This window comes from Vulpes lagopus, chromosome 7, assembly GCF_018345385.1.
Source record: "Vulpes lagopus strain Blue_001 chromosome 7, ASM1834538v1, whole genome shotgun sequence".
Lineage (NCBI taxonomy): Eukaryota > Metazoa > Chordata > Mammalia > Carnivora > Canidae > Vulpes > Vulpes lagopus.
This window is the reverse complement of record NC_054830.1, coordinates 64,555,640-64,575,097: the sequence shown is the minus strand read 5'-3', so window position 1 is coordinate 64,575,097 and position 19,458 is coordinate 64,555,640. Positions and strand designations below refer to the sequence as shown.

Genomic DNA, 19,458 nt, shown 5'->3' with positions numbered 1-19,458 from the left:
GTACTTTATTGGGATTTATCACATTTATCTTTATGGCAGCCTTATGGGGAGGTAGTATTGTCTTTTTGTACCAGTGAAGATGGGCCATTCTGACGCATATGTGTATTGCGGTGTTGGGGAGAGGTGCAGAGACTCCCAGAAAGCTTTTTTTTTTTTTTGTAACAGCCCCATGAAATATTGATCAATTTGATTCCATTGTATGACCCAGGGACAATTTTACTAGCAGAAAATATGACCGTGTTATATGGCCGCAATAAAAAAATCACGGCCACGAGCCAGGCCCAGAAAACGCAGCAAGCTGACGACGGAGAACAAGACTCATTGGTTCTGTGTCCTTCTGCCGGCGGTCCTTGCTGTTTGTTCGTTCCTGGTACCCATGATGAGCTCGGTTGCGGAGAGGAGGTAGCAGGTCCCAGAAGAAAGTACAGAAGAGAAGCCCGACAGTGAATTCAGGCTGCCGTTCTCTTGCCATCAAGGACAGGGCCGCTGTTGTTGAGTTGTAGAAGTAAAGTCAGGCTAGCCTGGAAACTGTCCCGTGGGGACGTGATCTCACCAGATGTGCATTTAACTGTGGAGACCAGGAATTGTGCAGGTGGCAGGTGCCCCTGGGGTGAGATGACCAGGAGGTGAGAACTGCTGTTCTCTCTGGTCCCATAAAATGAGAGCACCCAGCCCGGCTGGTTGTGATTGTCGCGATGCAAGATGTGTGTCTTCTGTACGACACGGTCCCTTGATGCAAGGCAGCATCTTCTTCCTCAGGTGCTCAGACACAGAGGCATTGCTTTGTGCCAGCTCTGGAGGACAAACTGGCCATTAGAATTCTAGAAAAAGGGGGAAAACAGTCTCTGCAGCATGGTGCCTTCCTAAGGAATAGTGGATTGGAAGTTTAAACGGTTAAGATTTCAGGTTTATGTGTTGCTTTAGGAGTTAATCTTGTCCAAGATGCTACGCTACCTTCAGGTAGCTGACCTGGCAGCTTGTTCAGGAGGAACTGGGCCATGAAGAGGTTAGAATGAGGTAGCTGGCTCCCCTGGAAGCAGGGATGGAGCTGGGAGATTGTCCTGGTTTACTCTGGCCTTGTTTTTCCTTTGTCACGCCGAGTACTGTAACCGCAGGGCCTTTGCACTTGCTGTCCCTCTGTCTAGAAAGCTTTCCCCCATTATTATCTTTGCTCATTCCCTCATTTTGATATGTCCTTCTCAGCAACTCTTCTCTGACCGTGATGTTTAAAATTACACCCTTTGCTATCGCATCCTTTTTTACCATCTTAACAGTATATATTTAACGTTTTTAAAAAAATATACTTCTTTTCTCTCCCCCCAACCTTCCCAAGAATGTAAACTTTGTGAAGGCAGGGCTTACAAGTTTTTTTCAACTTTTCATTTGGAAAGAATTTCAGACGTAAAAATTGGCGAAAATAACACAAAGAGTTTTCCGTCTACCCTTCACTCAGCTTCCTCAAGTGTTAGCACCTTATATCACCGTAGTATCATAACCACAGTATACTAACACATTAATATTAATACAGGAAATTAATAGTAATGCAATACTATGAACTAATCTACAGGCCTTCTTCAAATTTTCCCAGTGGTCCCGCTAATGGCCTTTTTCTGGCCCAGGATCTAATCTGGGATCCCACATTGCATTTGGTTTTCCCGTCTCCTTGGTCTCTGTCAGTCTGGGACAGATCCTTGGCTGTTGTTTGAACTCCATGCCCTTGACCCCTTTATTAGAGTCCTGACTAGTCATTTTACAGGCTGCCCCTTGGGGTTTGCGGGACGTTTGCTGGATGGCTGGTTAGGGCTATGCACTTCTGGCAGTAGGACCCCGGCAGTGATGCTTTCCCCCCAGCATCTCCGGGGGGTGGTGGTGCTGGACCCCGCTGTGACTCACTGCTGGCGAAGCTAACTTGGGACGCTCGGTGAAGGTGGTGCCTGTCTGGTTTCTGTTCCCTTACTCTTTGCATGAATAAATACTTTGTGGAGAGGGACTTTGCAACTCTGCAAATCTCTTTCTTCTCATTATACTTTTGTCCACTGGTTTTAGCATCCGTGGCTGGTTCTTGCCTGCAACAGATATTACCGTGGTGTCTGCCAGATAGTGATTTCCTGTTTCCATCGTTCCTTCCACATGTGTTAATTCGAATCCTACTATAGAAAGAACTCTCCTTTCTGCCCCCGCCCCCGCCATTTATTCATTTATTCACTTATTTACATCTGTTTAGACTCCTGGCTATTTATCTTATGGGCTATAATTCATCACTATCATTCTGTGCTCGGATTATTCCAAAATTGGCTATTGGCAGCTCCTTCGTGCAGGTTCCTCTGTCCTTTTGACAAGTCACCGTCATTATTTTTGAGCACATTCTAATACCTACGAGGTATTCTGGTTTCATCGTGCACTGTCCCTGCCCCAGCTCTGGCATCAATGCTTACGCCATGAAGAAGGGCAAGGGTTCTTGTCTGTGTACCTCATTTTGTTATATTCATAGTGCACACAATGTCTGGCACATAGTAGGGTCACACAGCGGGTAATTTTTGAATGAGTGAATGGATCCTAGAAAGGAAGATTGCTTGGGCCAGCTTACAGAGGCTGAAGTTGATACTTGTAATAGCCTCCTCCTAGTGAGCCTGAATTAGTTCTAGAAGGGGAGCGTCTTTTTTCTGTTTCTTCTCCTTATGCCCCCTAGAGATTTGTCCCGTTTTGTCCCTTTCAGCTGATTTGCAGCATGGCACAGCCTGAAAAGGAGCCCAGGGCATCCCCGATCTCATAGAGTAGAAAGAGCCAAGAGCATGGAGAGCATCCAAGGAGAACAGGCTGGCGGGAGAGTTAGCCGGAGCTGGAAGAGCCAGACTTGAGTCGTTTGCTGCTAATGACTTGGTTGGACACCAGCCGCGGTGGGCAGGATGCTCTCCAGTGGTTGATGGCAGAGGTCCTGGGGCCCCCGTTGGCATGTCTGTGGCTGGGGGGCTGCTGAGAGCCACTTCTCGTCTCCTGATATGTACAGGCTTCGCTTGAATATTTTATGAATTTTTCTTTATGAAAGATTAAAACTCTGTCACATTGGCTTTGGAAAAGCCTGTGATAATCAGATTTTTATTTATGAGCCGAATTGTATGTGTGCACCCCTGAAGAGGCAGACTGGCTGCCAGGCTCTCTTGCCATCCATTCTGGCAGACTGGTGTGCCAGGACCACACTTGGCGAGTGGTAGCCTTTTCATAGTCAAGAGAAGCCTGGCTGCCTGGCTCCTGGTGCTGGTGTCTTTTGATACTTATTGGGGCAAGAGTGCGGAGAGATTCCAACAGGTATTGGAAGACCACCTGTCAAGGACAAGGAACCCTCTGTGGTCTCGGGTGAGGGTTGCTAGAGGCCTCTTTGCTCCACCTGGGGATGTAGCCATTAGCTGAGCCAAGCATTTCACCCATCCTGGGATACCCCAGCTTAGCACTCAGCATATCCAACTGCCTCCCCAACCCCTACTCCCAGGGTACCAGTAGCCCAGAATAGGGTCCCACCTTTTCTCCATCCGTCCGAGAAGTGTTTTTTGAGTGTCGTCTGTATACCAGGCATTGTTCTAGGCATGGGGCTGAACTAGACAGCAAGTCTCCATCTCTGTGGGGTTCACAGGTAAACAAATAGGCACTTGTTCAATATGTAGGGTAAGTGCTGTCCTGGTGGAAATCCAGGGATGTGTAGGAGGAGTGCCTGGTCTATACTACATACGTATTTCTCAGGACAACTCCATGAAGTGGGTGTTCTCATCGTCTCCATTTTACCGATGAGGAGACTGAGGCTCTGAAGTTGCTCCGCTGACAGGGAGCAGGGCCAACTAGGAGCTGCGTGTGTCCCGACGCTGCAGCTTAAGAAGGGCACAGTGGCGAAGTGTTTACAGTCAGTCTGTGGCAGAGCTGGGCCAAAGCCTTACCGTCACCCCAGATGCCCTGTCTTGACTGATATCTGAGTCAGCGAGGGTGCCAAGGGCATGTGCCCAGGGTCCTGTCCCGTCTGGACCGGGCAAGGGCCTGGTACTTGCTTGGAGGTGGGGAGCCAGTGGGGCCCCGGGCTGGGCTGGGGGCCTTCACAGCTCCTGGGGCTAGAGTGGAGGCTCTCTGCTGGGAGAGGAGCTCCCAGACCTAGGTTCTCATCCCCAAGCCCTTGGTATGCCCATGTTCCTGACAGGCCACCCTCGATCACTTGCCATGGTGATGCAGAATTGACCTCATGGTCTCTGAGAATTTTGCCTCAAGGGAAGCCATGAGTATGGAGCTCTTTGGAGGCTAGGAGGCCCGTTAGCCATGATGTTTGGGCGTGCATGTGCATGCATGTGAGTGTGTGTGTGTGTGTGTGTGTGTGTGTGTGTGTGTTGGTGGGTAGGGTCCTGCACGGTGTAGCCCATGCTGGGGGCAGTTCCCTGCTGTGTCAGGAGAAGATACTGTAAGAAAAGTAGCTCTTGATCTTTCACTTATTTTCCAGAGTCCCAATTTACTTGTCTATAAAATGGAGAAAAATGAGTTCACATCATAGGGTGGTCATGAGGATCGAGTAAAACACTGGATACCAAGTGCACCCATAGTGCCTGGTACATGGGAAGAGCCACAGCAGTGACTGTGGTAGTATTAATAAGATTCAGGGACCCCTGGGTTGCTCAGTGGTTGGGCCTCTGCCTTCGGCCCAGGGCGTGATCCTGGGGTCCTGGGATCGAGTCCCACATTGGGCTCCCTGCATGGACCCTGCTTCTCCCTCTGCCTGTGTCTCTGCCCACCCCCTCTCATGAATAAAGAAATAAATAAAATCTTTATTTAAAAAAAGAATAAGATTCAGCAGGGAACTTTCTGTAGGTTGCCAGGTGGCTAGTTGTAGTTTTGTTCAGCCATAAGTGTGCATCCCACCTGGATGAGGGCACAAACCCTACCTGGGTAGCCCATGTCACAGGCGGAAGTCAGTTGTGTGGTTATGGGGAATTGTGTGCTGGGCTTCCCTTGCTAGCAGAGAAACTCCAGCAGGCAGGCACAGTGTGGCCTTTTCATTGGTGGGCCTTGGCTCAGAACCTGGCACTCAGTTCTTTGCATTTTAGAAAGTTATTGAACATAAAATTTCATTTATGGTGAAAATTTAGCATCCGTTTGAGCAGGCTTGGAATCTTGAGTCTTATTTCTTCCACTTAAAAGCTGGGGAACTGTAGGGAAGTTATGTCACCTCTCTGGTCTGTTTCCTCACCTGTCGAATCGGGTTAGTGTTACACACATAGGTTCTGCGCTGAAGCCAGAGATCCAGAGAATTGCCCTGGCCTTTCTTTGCTAGTCAGGCTGAGAGTGTTCTCTCTCTCTCCAGTTGGTTGAAGGCTCCTTCCTGGTTATAGCAGCCGAGAATCCAGATCTCTTTTTCCGGAGTTCCAAAACACCCGCATCTAAAGGAGAAACCCCCAGAGGCTGATGGGGTCAGAAGTCACTGAGCTCAGAACTGATGAACTGGGAATATGCTGTGACCTCCCTTGATGAGAGGAGGCTAGAAGGAAGGAAGAAGGAATAGCTTCTTCGTTCTCCCTGGGGGAAATGGAACTTTTTGAACTTCACACCATCCTGAAAAGTTTCCTGCAAATCAAATCCTTTTTTTGGGACTACTCTTCACATAAAAGATTTTTATGACAAAGCCTATACAAAGCCCTTCAAAGTGCCTTCTCTATAGTGAATCATCACTCCTGGTGTTTTCTTTGTGTGAACCTGACCTTTCTTATGTTGTGTTTTCTTGCCATCTTTTTTTTTGCTTCTATGATTATTTTTATTATCAGAAGTAATTCATGTTCACTATTGAATAGTTAGGAAGTCCAGATGAGCAAAAAAGGAATAAAACCCCCAAATCACCCATAACCTTCCCACCCAGAGATAACCACTCTGGGTGTTGATATTTGATATGTTGATATTTTGATGTACGTACCCAGTAGACATATGACATGTACGAAACTTAAAAGCTTATTCATTTAGGAAACATTTACTGAGCGCCTGCTATGTGTACAATGCTAGGGAGGAATCAGAGACAAAAAAAAAAAAAAAAAACAGATACAGTTCCTCCAGGATGTGATTTATGTAGACCAAGGGAAGGGAAGATATTGGGGGCAGAAACAGAACTGAGGAAAAGCCTGGAATTGATAGTGGAAGTTGCCGTGAGCTCTGGGAATTTTGACAGGACTCAGGAGTGGTTGGGCATGAAATGCACTGGATGGGGCAAGAGGGAGGATTAAGTTGGCAGCTTCTGGGAGAGCTGACACATCCTGCCCAGGGAAGGTGGTGGTGATTGGCATCCATATGCTGGGGAACCAGGGATAAACCTCAGAGAGGTTTTTGGAGGTGGGTGTCCAGTTCTAGCACCATTTGTTGAAAAGACTGTCCCTTCTCCATTGAATTGCCTTTTCCCAAAGACTAGTTGATTGTATTTCTGTGAGTCTTTTTCTTCTGAGCTCTGTGTTCTTTTTTATTTTTATTTTTATTTTTAAATTAAAAAAAATTTTTTTTTTGAGCTCTGTGTTCTGTTCTGTGGATCTGTTTGTCTTCCTTCTCTTTTGAAAACACTGTAGTCTTGATTATCATAGCTTTACATTAAGTCTCAAGGTCAGTTGTGTAAGTTGTCTGACTTGGTTTTTCTTCAGGATTGTGCTGGCTACTCGAGGTCTTTTTTCTCTCCATATAAACTTGAGCACCAGTTTGTTGATATTCATAAATAACTGGTGGAATTTTGATTGGAATTCTCTTGATTTTATGGATCAAGTTGGCAAGAATCGACATTTGAACAATTTTGAGTCTTCCTCCTGTGAACATGGAATATTTCTCCATCTATTTAGATCTTTGACTTCTTTCAGCACTCTTGTAGTTTTCTTCATATAGCCGGTACATATTTTGTCACATTTGTACCAAAATAACTTTTTTTGGGGGGGGGGGTGCCAATATCAGCGATACTGTATTTTTAATTTGAAATTCCAGTTATTCATTGTTGGTATAGATGAAAGCAGTTGGGTTTTTTATATTAGCTTTGTATCCTACAACCTTCCTGATGCCATTTATTTCAGTTTCTCTCTCTTTTTTAAAAATATTTTATTTATTTATTAATGAGAGAGAGAGAGAGAGAGCACGGCAGAGACACGCAGAGGGAGAAGCAGGCTCCATGCAGGGAGCCCAACGCAGGACTCAGTCCTGGGTCTCCAGGATTAGGCCCTGGGCTGAAGGCAGTGCTAAACTGCTGAGCCACCCGGGCTGCCCTCAGTTTCTCTTTTTTGTTGATTCTTTGGGATTTTCTACATAGATGGTCATATTTATTCAGTTTTATTTTTCCCTTCCCAGGCTGTCTACCCTTTATTTTCTTGTCTTATTGCATTAGCTAGGATGTCAATATATTGAAAAAGAGTAGTAAGAAGAGGACATCCTTGTTTCTGATATTAGAGGGGGGAAGGCATTTAGTTTCTCACCATTAAGTGTGATGTTAACTGTAAGTTTTTTTTGTTCACATTCTTTTATTAAATCGAGGACGTTCCTCTTTATTCCTAGTTTTCTGAGACTTTCTATCATGAGTAGGTATTAGATCTTGTCACATTGATATAGTAATGTGATTTTTATTCTTCAGCCTGTTGATATGATAGATTATATGAATTGATTTTCAAATGTTGAGCCAGCCTTGCATGCCTGGAATAAATCCCATTTGGTTGTAACATACATTTCTTCTTATACATTGTAGGATTTGATTTGCTAATACTTTGTTGATGATTTATGTATCAGTGTTCAAGCGATACCTTAGTTTGTGGTTTTCCTTTTTTTTTTTTTTCCTTTTCTGTTATATCTTTATCTGCTTTTGGTATTAGAGTAATGCTTGCCTCCCAAAACAAGTTAGGAAGTGTTTTCTCTGCTTCTATTTCCTTGAGGTGATTGTAGAGAAATGGTATCATTTTGTCCTGAAGTGTTCGTGGGACCCAACTATATTGGTGCTTTCCTTGTAGAAAGGTTTTAAATGATTGATTCAGTTTTTTTTTTTTTTTAGATATACAGGTGTATTTAGATGATCTATTTCTCTTTATGTGAGTTTTAGTAGATTGTATCTTTTAAGGAATTGGTTTGTTTTCTAAGTTATCAAATTTATAGGCAAAAAGTTGTTCATAATATTCCATTATTACCCTTTTAATGCCCACGGGATCAGTAGTGATGGTTTCTTTTCCACTTCTGATACTAGTAATTTGTGTTTTGTTTCTTTGTCTGGGTTAGCCTGGCTAGAGGTTTATCAGTTTTACTGATCTTTTCAAACAGTCAGTTTTGATTTCATTAATTTTCTCTGTTCATTTCCAGTTTGCAGTTTCATTGATTTCTGCTCTAATTATTATTATTATTATTTCTTCTTCTTCTTCTTCTTCTTCTTCTTCTTCTTCTTCTTCTTCTTCTTCTTCTTCTTCTTCTTTTCTTCTTCTAAAGATTTTATTTACGTGAGAGAGAGCACGAACGTGAGAGAGGGTGTGGGGTGGGAGAGGCAACAGGAGACACAGACTCTCCACTGAGCAGTGAGCCTAATGCTGGCTCAGTTCCAGGACCCTAAGATTATGACCTGATCTGAAGGCAGACGCTTAACCAACTGAGCCACCCAGGTGTCCTTATTTCTTTTCTTCTGATTGCTTTTTTCCCCCTCTAGTTCCCTAAGGTGGGTGTGTAGATTATTGATTTTAGATATTTTCTGGTTTTTCTAATATTCATTGCTATAAAATTCCCTCTGAGCACTGCATTCACTGCTTCCCACAAATTTTGATAATTATATTTTCATTTTCTTTTAGTTCAAAATGTTTTATTTCTCATGAGACGACTTCTTTGATCATTGTGTTATTTAGAAGTATGTTGTTTAATTTTCAGATATTTTGGAGTTCTCCAGCAATAGGCGCAGCAAATAGTTTGCAATTGAGCCACAATTTTCTATTATTTATTTCTAGTTAAAACCATTGTGATCTGAGAGCATATTTTGTATGGTTTCTCTTTTTTAAGCTTGTAAAGGTATGTTTTATGGCCTAGAATGTGATCTATCTTGGTGAATGTTCCATGTGAGCTTGAGAAGAATGTGTATTCTGCTGTTGTTTGATGAAGTACTCTATAAATGTCAGTTTGATTCAGTTGATTGATGGAGCTGTTCAGTTTAACTATATCCTTACTGATTTTCTGCTTGCTGGATCTGTCAGTTACTGGTAGGAGGATATTAATGGTGGGTTTGGCTATTTTTCCTTGCAGTTCCATCAGTTTTTGCCTCACCTATTTTGATGCTGTGTTGTTAGGTGCATACACATAAAAGATATTATGTCTTGAAGAATTGGCCCCTTTGTCATTATGTAATGCTACTCTTTATCTCTGATAATTTTTCTTGTTCTGCTTTCTACTTTGAAGTTAATATTGTTATCCTAGATTTCTTTTACTTGGTATTAGCATCGTATGTCTTTCTCCAAAGGTTTACTTTTAATCTAAATATATCTGTTTTTGTATTTAAAGTGGATTTTTTGGTAAACGATACATATTTAGTTGGATCTTGCTCTTTTTCTTCAATCCACTCTGAGAGTCTCTTTCTTTTAATTGGTATATTTAGATCATTCACATTTAAAGTGATTTTTAAAAAAGATTTTTATTTATTTGAGGAAGAGAGAGAATGAGCTGGGAGAGGGGCAGAGGGAGAAGCAGACTCCCCACTGAGCAGGGAGCCCAATGTGTGGCTCTGTCCCAGGATTCTGAGATCATGACCTGAGCCGAAGGCAAGATGCTTAACAGACTGAGCCACCTGGGCGCCTCTAAAATGATTATTGATATAGTTGTATTAGTATCTATCATATTTGAAACTGTTTTCTATTTGTCATCTTTTTTTTTTTGTCTGCCACTTTTCTCCCTGCCTTCTCTGGTTTTAATTGAGCATTATTTTTTAAAGATTTTATTTATTTATTAATGAGAGATACAGAGAGAGAGGCAGAGACACAGCAGAGAGAGAAGCAGAGAGAGAGAGAAGCAGGCTCCATGCAGGGAGCCTGACATGGGACTGGATCCCGGGTCTCCAGGATCATGCCCTGGGCTGAAGGCAGACTCCAAACCTCTGAGGCACCCAGGCATCCCTAATTGAGCATTTTATATGATTCCATTTTCTGCCCTTCATAGCATCTCAATTCTTTTTTTTTAAGATTTATTTATTTATTATATATATAGAGAAAGAGACCGAGAGCATGTGAGCAGGGGGAGGGATGAGGGAGGAGAGAGAATCTCAGGCACACTCCCCGCTGAGCACAGAGCCTGATGTGGGGCTTGATTCTAGAACCCAAGATCATGATTTTTTCTTGCTTAACCAACTGAACCACCCAGGTGCCCCAGCATCTCAATTCTTTAAAATTTTCTTTTAGTGATTGTCCTTGGCTTTGCAATATACATTTACAATTAATCCACTTTCAGATAACATTCTACTGCTTCACAGGTAGCGCAGATACCTTGTAACAGAAATATTTTCAATTGCTTCCTCTCCTTCCTTGTAACATTGCTGTTGTTCATTTTGTTACCTGTAAGTTCTGATCATCTAGTACATTGTTGCTATCATTTTGGATATGCTGTTATCTATTAAGTGAATTAAGAATAATGTAGCGTATTGCATTTTATTTTATTTGTTCTATCCCCAGGGGTGTTCATTTCCATATTAGGTCGAATTTCTGACCTAAATAATTCTTCTTCTTTCTGAAGGTCTTTTAACATTTCTTGCAGGGCAGGTCTATCAGTAGCCAGTTCCCTCCAAACTCATATTTATTTCTCCTTCATTTTTGAAGGATACTATGATTAGATATAGATTTCCAGTTCGGGTGTTTTTCTTCAAATGCATCAAGTATTTTACTCCATTCTCTTTTTGCTTGCATGGTTTTAGAAGAGAAATCTAATGTAATTCTTATCCTTGTTCTTCAATAGGTTAAATGTTTGTTTCCCCTTCTGGCTTTTTCAAGATTTCCTCTTTGCCTTTGGTTTTTCTGCAGCTTAAATAACAGCTTTCTGTTATTCTACTTGGTGCTCTCTGAGCTTCTGTGGTTTGGTGCCTGTCATGAATTTTGGAAAATTCTCACCCATTACTATTTAAGATATTTCTTCTGTTCTTTTTTTTCTTTTCTCCCTCTTCTTTCTGGTATTCCCATTAGGCATGTGTTATACTTTTTATAATTGTTTACTTTTATAACTGTTACTTTACTGTTAATTATTTACTTTTATAACTGTTTATAACAATTGTTACTTTTGTAACTGTAGCATTTCCATCCCTCTGCTTACATTACCATCACATAGATTTTTGCATCTTTTTTTTTTAAAAGGTTTTTTTTTTTTTTAGGACTTTATTTATTCATGAGAGCCTCAGAGAGAGAGAAGCATAGACATAGAGGGAGAAGCAGGCTCCACCCAAGGAACCCGATGTGGGACTTGATCCCAGGACTCCAGGATCATGCCCCGGGCAGAAGGCAGGCGCCAAACCGCTGAGCCACCCAGGATTCCCAGATTTTTGCACCTTGTCCACCTTTTCCATTAGCATATTATAGTTATTTTAAATTTCTGGTTTGGTAATTCCAAAATCTGGTTATACTGGAGTCTGGTTGTGATGCTGCTGCGTCTCTTCAGACTGTGGTGTTTGCCTTTTACCTTGCCTTCTAGTGAAATTTGAAAGCCAGAGATGATACATTTACTAATAGGAACTGAGGTAATCAGCATTTTCATTCAAGGCTTTATGTTTCTCTGGCTAGGAGTTAGGCTATGTTAGCATTTTCTGTAGTCGCTGGTGTCAGAGAAGTAATTTAGATTTGATGATCAGTGCTGAGTCGTTTAGTGGGCCTATGCCCTTGTACTGTGACCTTAATAAGTACTTCTCAGATTTTGTTTTCCCCTTTTGGTTTTAGACTTTGGTTAATAGTTTCCCATGAGGGTGGGTCTGCCTTTGTTGAATAGAACAGAATACTCTGGGTGCATTTAAAAATTTCTACTTCTGTCCCCCCACCCCCACCCCAACCACTGGAACCAGGGGGAGATAATTCTTCCATTGTAAAACTCTGAGAACCTGCTGAAGCTCCCAGAGGTAAAACTGAAGAAAGAGTTGGACACCCAGAGTCTTTTATTTACTCAAGCTCCATCTCCAGCATTGTCCTAAGTCTTCCTCCCAGTGACTGTCTCCAATGGTGCCTTCAGCTCATGGCCATTCTCCTCATTCACCTGTCTGCCCAGTTTTGGGGGCAGTGGTCGGTTGGCCCTATGACCTCAGTTCTCTGATGGACCAAACACAGATTGTTGATTTTTGGTTTGTCCGGCAGGTTTCTGGTTGTGAGGATGGGAGTGATGACGTCCATGCTCTTTGCATGTTGAAGTGGAAACCAGAAGTTTGTGTCCTCTCATTCTTCAATCTCTTTGTATATCTGGGTCATTCTTTTGACCTGGCTTCTAACAGCTGTGGTAAGTCTGCTACAGAGCCCATCAAGAGCATTCTTCATTTCTTTTGCTTCATATTTAAGATTTTAATTATTTATTCATGAGAGACACACAGAGAGAGGCAGAGACAAAGGTAGAGGGAGAAGCAGGCTCCCTGCAGGGAGCCCGATGTGGGACTTGATCCCAGGACCTGGGGATCACAACCTAAGCCGAAGACAGATGTTCAGCTGCTGAGCCACCCAGGTGCCCTCTAGCATTTTAGTTTTGTTTTTCTTTCCTTAGAGTTTCCATCTCTTGCATATGCTATACATCTGTTCTTGCATGTTGTCTGATTTTTCCATTAGGGCCTCTAATAGGTTAATCAGAGTTAATTTTAAGTCATATCCCAAAAATCTGTGTCTGGTTGTGATGCTTGCTTCGTCTTTCCAGACTGTGGGGTTTTTTTCCTTGCCTTTTAACATGCCTTGTAATTTTTTGTTGAAAGCCAGACATGAGGTCAGTAAGGGAACTGAGGCTGTGAGGATTTTATTGTGAAGAATCGTGTTTCTGTGGCTGTTACGTTACCGGGCCACATTTAACATATATTAAGCAGCTATGCCAGTAGGTGTTGGAGTTGGGGGCGGAGGGGATGGGCTTCACCTTCCTCCGTGCCTGGTCACTCCATTCTCTTTGTCTTTGGGTTTCCCTGGTATCTCCTTCTTCAATAGAATCTGTGTCAGGCCACTGTCAGCTGTAATACGCTGTTGTTAGGCTCTAGTCCTTCCAGGATCAGGGTAGACTACCAGGGAGGGGAATTGGTCTGAGCGCTTATGATTACATCTCAGGGTTTTTCAGTGGGCCTGAGTCCCTGGGATGTGACTTAGGGAAGCATTTCTGAGCCTTCTCTCCCTTTTTTTCCCCCTTTATGTGAGACAGGGAAGGCTTCAGGGGCCGGCATCCAGTTATTTCTCCCCCAGGTCTGATAAGTAAAGTGTTCGTTCTTGAGGACAGGATTTTGTTCTGGAGATCAGAAAGCTCTGTGCTATTTCAAACTGGTTCCTTTTCCTTCTCCCTCTTACCCACCCCCCGTCCTGAAGCCCAAGCTTGCTGAATTTTCCCACAAAGTCCCCTAAGACTGGGTTCCCAGGGATGTCTAATTCTCAAGCTAGTCCATGCCAAGCTTCTAGCACCTGGGCAGTTACAGTGTAAGCGTTCCTACCCATCACTAGCTTATTAGCACCGCTTTCTCTGCCCTGGTCCCCAGTAATCTCTCTTTCTCTGCATTTGTTCATGTTTCAGAGAGGTGGTGTGCTCTGTGACCAGAGTTCTCCAATGAAAGAAGAGTTGATTTTCAATTTGTTCAGCTCTTTCCTGGTTATGTGGGCTGGAGTGGTGATTTCTGTGCTCTTTTGCATGTGAAGGCTGAAACTGGAAGGCCTCACCTGATGGGTTTTGGTGTCTCTTCTTTCCTGGTGATGCTGGGGGGCCTTGAGGTCCTTCCTGTTCTCTAGGCGGTGGGCATGCAGCCAGAGTCTGGGCATAACCTCATGCATGCTGCTGCCTTCTCCCTTCTCCCTTGGCCCTGCCTGACCCTTCTGGACTGGTCACACTCTGGTTTGTGGTACTCCTTCCTCCCACCTGTCCCCTTCTGTCTGGGGGACAGAGAGGTGTCTTGCATTCAGGTCAAAGCATTCAGGTCAAAGCGGTGCTCCCTGGGCCTCAGTTTTTCCAGCTGTGCAGTGGGGAGGGGGTGCAGGTGAAAGCTTTTCCAGCATTCTGTACTTTTCAGAGAATAACACCACCCTGAGTTGATGCTTCACCAGACATGAGGGAGTGATTCTGTAATGAGTTTGTGTTTTATGGGAGTATTTCCAGATGCCAGCTTTGTCTTTGTTGATGCGGTTAACTAATAAAATGGCCTTCTCGTAGGAACGGTGGGAATGGCAGTCATGTGAGGGCAAATGAATAACCAGTGACCCAGAGGGTGTTTATCTTGGACTTTTCTTCCCAGGATGAGTGTGTTTTAAAAAAAACATTTCCTCTGATACCAGGCCCGGCTTACGGGGCTTCCACGTGTTGTGAGGAGAGCAGCATGCTCCCAGGGTGGGTAAAACCAGGGGTCTTCATTCATGCAGCGTTGTTTGCACAGGACACCCAGTGTTATTCGTTTCCTTTGGTTCTGAAGCCAAAACTTGGGTTCCTTTTAGAAAACAAAGTTTGGGGGGGGGACCGAAATATATGTCAGGGTTATCTTCTGTTTATTTTCTTAAATAGAATATTGCTTAAAATATTTAGGGACAGGAAAAGCATTGTGCATGTTTTGCTTGCTTGTAAAGAGTTTTATACATTTAGAACTACAGTTAGTTTAAATCATTATCCCAATTCTACTATTTGCAGATTCCTTCAAAATTGCTAATTTTGGACATGCACTGAATCTCGTGGTGGGCTGTAGGTTCAGGGGGATCCTTCTTCTCTTCTCTTCTCTTCTCTTCTCTTCTCTTCTCTTCTCTTCTCTTCTCTTCTCTCCTCTCCTCTCCTCTCCTCTCCTCTCCTCTCCTCTCCTTTCTCTTTCTCTTTCTCTTTCTCTTTCTCTTTCTCTTTCTCTTTCTCTTTCTCTTTCTCTTTCTCTTTCTCCTCTTCCTGTTCAAAAGGAGCAGACTGGCCCTTAAATGGACAAGAAATTATTACCATTTTAGGGAAACAAACTCAGGTGTCGTTTTCATCCTGTTTCCCAGTACCTGGCATTGTGCCTGTGAAGAAGAAATGCTCATTAGTGTTTGTCGAGTGAGTTAGCTAGTGCAGGAATATGTCTGCATTTCTGCCCATCAAAGCTTGACAAGAAAGTGTTGGCAAGCAGAGAAGGCTCTGAGGCCTTTCCTTCCTTGCTCAGACCTGTCGTCCTTCTCTTGTGACATTGGTGGCACCCCTGTGGGCAGCAGCGGTGACTGGCATGCCTTCGAATACCACCTCCCTGGGTTCAGGACTGGTAATGACCTGGCAAGATCAGTTTTCACATAAAATTAGTTCCCTTGCCTGGATTGTAGCCCTCTTAGGGGTGGGGAAGGGAAGGAAAAGCCAGATAAGCACATGCATATATTTTACATAAAAATGCGTGTTCGTCATTTCCCCCCAAATCAGAATCCTGGGGGGAGGTATGGAATTTTGCTCTCTTAGGATGAAATTCAAGGAAATGATTGGATTTAGAAGGAAGAAGGAAGGTTGCAGAGTTGGGAACAGAGTTGGGAACAGGACTGAGCAGAACAGTTGGGATCAGACAGGCTCTGATTTTGTTTGGTAAGTAAGGGCAGGGAGACAGAGCGAGAGAGCGAGTGCAAGGAAGTGGGGATGGGTTATGACCTGATGGGGAGGGAAGGGAAATTTCTTTAGTCATTAATTCAGCAAGTAATTACAGAGCATCTGTGCTCAGCTCAGATGACCAAGATGGTCCCTGCGCTTGAGGACACACAGTTTGTGGAGACAGCCAGTTTGGGAGCATAGAGGAGGGTGCTGCTCCTAAGCTTAGGGTATCCGTGAAGGCGTGCTGGCTGAAGGGGTGTTGAAGGTTGTGTAGGAGGTCTTCAGATGAATAGGAAGGGAGCCTTTGAGGCAGAAGGCTCAGAAGCGAGTGAGCAGTTGGCACTTCCAGAGATCTGAGGGTGTTCTCAGTACAGGGGGTTGTTGAGAGCTCAGCGGGCGGGTCATTGGAGGCTTTTCATGCCTAGTGGAAGAGTTGGGACTGTATCCTGAGAGCGGTGAGGTGTCAGGGCAGGGTTTCGGGTTCAGGAGTGGCCTGATCAGATTCATGTTTTAGATCTGTGCTGGCTGGTACAATAGCCACTCGCCACATGTGGCTGTTGAGCCCTTGAACCGTGGCTAGTCCAAATGGAGACATACTGTAAGAGTAAAATACACACCAGATATCAAAGACTTGGTAGGAAAGAGTAAAATATGTCATTAGTCATTCTTTCGGTATGTATTTATTTATTTTTAAAGATTTAAAAAATTTGTTTGTGAGAGAGAGTGTGCGAGCGAGCACAAGCAGGTGGAGCAGCAGGCAGAGGGAGAGGGAGAAGCAGGCTCCCCACTGAGCAGGGAGTTGGATGAGGGCCTTGATCCCAGGACCCCGGGTTGGTGACCTGAGCTGAAGGCAGATGCTCAACTGCCTGAGCTGCCCAGGCACCCCTCTTTCAATGTTTATATGTTGAAACAACCTTTTGGATATGTCATGTTAAATAAAAACTATATTAGTAAAATTAAATTTTTAAATGAGGCTAAAATTCACTTTTTAAAATGACGCTACTAGAAGATTTAAAGTCATGTACAGGATCCACATGACATTTCTATTGGACCCTGCTGTTTTCTGCTCTCTAGCAGATGGAAAGCTAGTTAGTGTAGTGATTGATTCGTTCATTTGTGGATTCATTTCTTCAACACATATTTATAGATTGCCTACTTTGGGCCAGGAACTGTTGTGGGCATTGGGAATACAGTAGTGAGTAAGACAACGCCCCTGCCTTCACAGAGACTGAGCAACTAGATAAGTGACGGAATTTAGGTAATGTCAAGTGCCGTGAAGAGAAAGGAAACACGGTTGGGATATAGTGGTAAAATGCAGGGAATGGGGTGGAGGGCTTTTTGAGATTGGGAGTCAGGAAGGGCCACTGGCAAACAGAGGCTTGAATAAAATGAGGAAACCATCTTCTGCATGGTGGGGAAAGGGAAAGGCATGTAGTTAATTTAATTTTTAAAAAAGATTTTATTTATTTATTTGAACGAGAGTGTGCATGCATGAATGGGGTTGGGGGGGAGAGGCAGAGAGAGAAGCAGGCTCCCTGCTGAGCAGAGAGCCCCAGGACCCTAAATCATGACCTGAGTCGAAGGCAGGTGCTTAACCGTCTGAGCCACCCAGGTGCCCGGGAAAGGCATTTTAGGCAGAGGGAACAGTGAGAGCAAAGGCCCTGAGGTAGGTAGGAATAGACTCGGTGTGTTGGGGGCATAGTAAAAGGTCATGGTGGCTGGATGGAGTAAGGTGCAAAGTGAGAAGAGGCAGAGTCAGATCTTGGGGGGTCTTGGAGGGTGCCGTAAAGAGGGTGGGTTTTAGAAGGTTTTGAGCAGGGCTATTGACAGGAACTGATTGACATTTTAAAAGGATCCTGGCTGGTAGAAAAATCAAAGAGCTGGTTGGGGCAGTCTAGAGAAGGGGAGAGGTGATGCTGGCTGGGAGGAGAGCACCCGGAAGGGGAAGGAGAGACGGAGAAGGGATCAGATGTGAGGTGAGCGTCAGCGTCACAGCCAAGAGGGACCTACGGCTGAGTTGGATGGAGAGTTGAGGGAAGGCGGGATGAGTCCGGGCTACAGCAGCCCAGATGCAGCCGGAGCCCTGGTGATCCATGGCACCATTGCCGGATGGGTGGAGGCTCAGGGAGGAGTGGGTGCTGGTGGGGTGGATGGGAAATGGGAACCTTTACACATGCCAAGTGCAAGATGCCCCTGAGATAAGTAGGAAGTTGGATATCAGAGGCCAGCCGTGGCCAGGCTTGAACATGTGAAGGCAGTGGCTTTATAGATGGCCTTTAGCTCTGGGCCTTGCTGCGGTCACCTAGGATGTGCGTGTGGGTCCGGAGGGGTCCCAGTGTGAGCCTCTGGCTCAGGAAGAGACCAGAGACCCAGCCAGGAGATAGGGCTGAGGTGGGAGGGAACCAGGAGGTGAGGAGTCCTCAAAGCCAGGAAGAGGGAGCTTCAGGAAGGAAGGAGAGGTCAAGCATGCTGGCCGAGGCCGAGGTGGGATTGGAGGGTTGTCTGTGGGTTTGGCAACAAGAGAGTGGGTGGCTGATGACCCTGGGGAGAGTGACATCTGTACTCTTGGGGGACAGGGGTGGCCACCTGGAGTGGAGTGGAATCAGGAGAATGGGGGCCGGGAGGGGACCTCCTGCGTGGACAGGTGTGGATGAGGCCCTGGCCCTGGTGGTGTTGCCGTGGGAAGGACCCAGCGGAGGAGGGGAGTGATGTTGTGTAGTGGAGAAGAGGGGTTTGCCGGAGTGGTGACCTCAGCTGGGAGGGGGGGTGGCGCCTGGTGCCCTAGTGGGGCATTAGCTCGGGTCAGCGGGGGCACTGGGCAGTGTGACCTGCAGGAGGAGGACTCCTCCATCCTGTTGGATTTGGTGTCCGCATGTGTGTGTGTGTTGGGGGGGGGGGGGGTAAGTTCCTTTCTTCTGTTCACTTTTCTTTTCTCAGGGAAAGTAGCTGTCAGCCGGGAGCAGGTTGTCTGAGGTTTGAGGAGAAAGGGGAAAGTCTCAAATACTCATCTAGGAGTGCGAGTCGAGGAGGGGAACGGTTAGGCCGTCCTAAGGACACACTTGAGGTTTGTGGTCATAAATTTAAAGTGAGACCATCCGCGCGGCTGCGTACGTTCCTCCGGCACGAGGTGGGCAAGGAGTTGACTTGAGGTTTTGCCAGGGTTTTAGTAAAAGGGTGATGGAGCTGGGGAGTTGACAGCTGCCACCAAGGTGGGGGGTGACGGGGACGGGTCTGGTCTTAGCTGGGCTAGGATAGCCGTGGGGGGCGGTGGGAGGGGAGGGGGCTAGAGTGCCGGGTTGGAGCCTGGGGCGGGCACGGTGGAAGGTGCTGGGGCGCCGGGGGTGGGGTCGAGGTGGGTGGGGGTGGTGTGTCATTGGCGAGGGCAGGGTGCAGGTGTGATGGGGGACTGGGTGGGGGACCTGGTGGTGGGGAGGAGGCAGGAAGGCCACTGGCGGAAAGGAGATTAAGGGACCGAGTGGCCAGAGTCCCGGGAGCCGTTGCTGTTGCCGCGAAAGCGAAGACCAGGCTTCCCGTGGGGGGAGGCCAGCGAGCCGGAGGCGTCCGCGGGGGAGGCCACCTGGGCCTCGGGCTTCAGCCTGCTCCGGAGGTGGCGGGGAGCGCCCGCGGGCCCAGGAAGCGCACCCCCGGCTTCCCCGGTGGGCACCGACCGCGGGCTCAGTGGGCTCAGTGGGCTCAGTGGGCGGCGAGCGGAGGACCCAGAGCCTGGCAGCCTCTCACCGAGCAGGAGGG

The 19,458-nt window shown here is 45.7% G+C and overlaps 1 protein-coding gene across 22 annotated transcripts in view; it reads left to right on the top strand.

The window, feature by feature from the left end:
- Positions 1 to 19,458, top strand: part of ZNF618 (zinc finger protein 618) — a 181,487-nt gene that overhangs the window by 43,213 nt on the left and 118,816 nt on the right. For 2 of the 22 annotated variants that reach the window (XM_041762714.1, XM_041762715.1), the window contains exon 2: positions 12,318 to 12,456. The exons of the other annotated variants lie outside the window; for them this stretch is intronic. The gene's annotated coding sequence lies outside the window, so the exon portion shown is untranslated. The remainder of the gene's footprint in view (positions 1 to 12,317; positions 12,457 to 19,458) is intronic. 22 annotated transcript variants of the gene reach the window in all.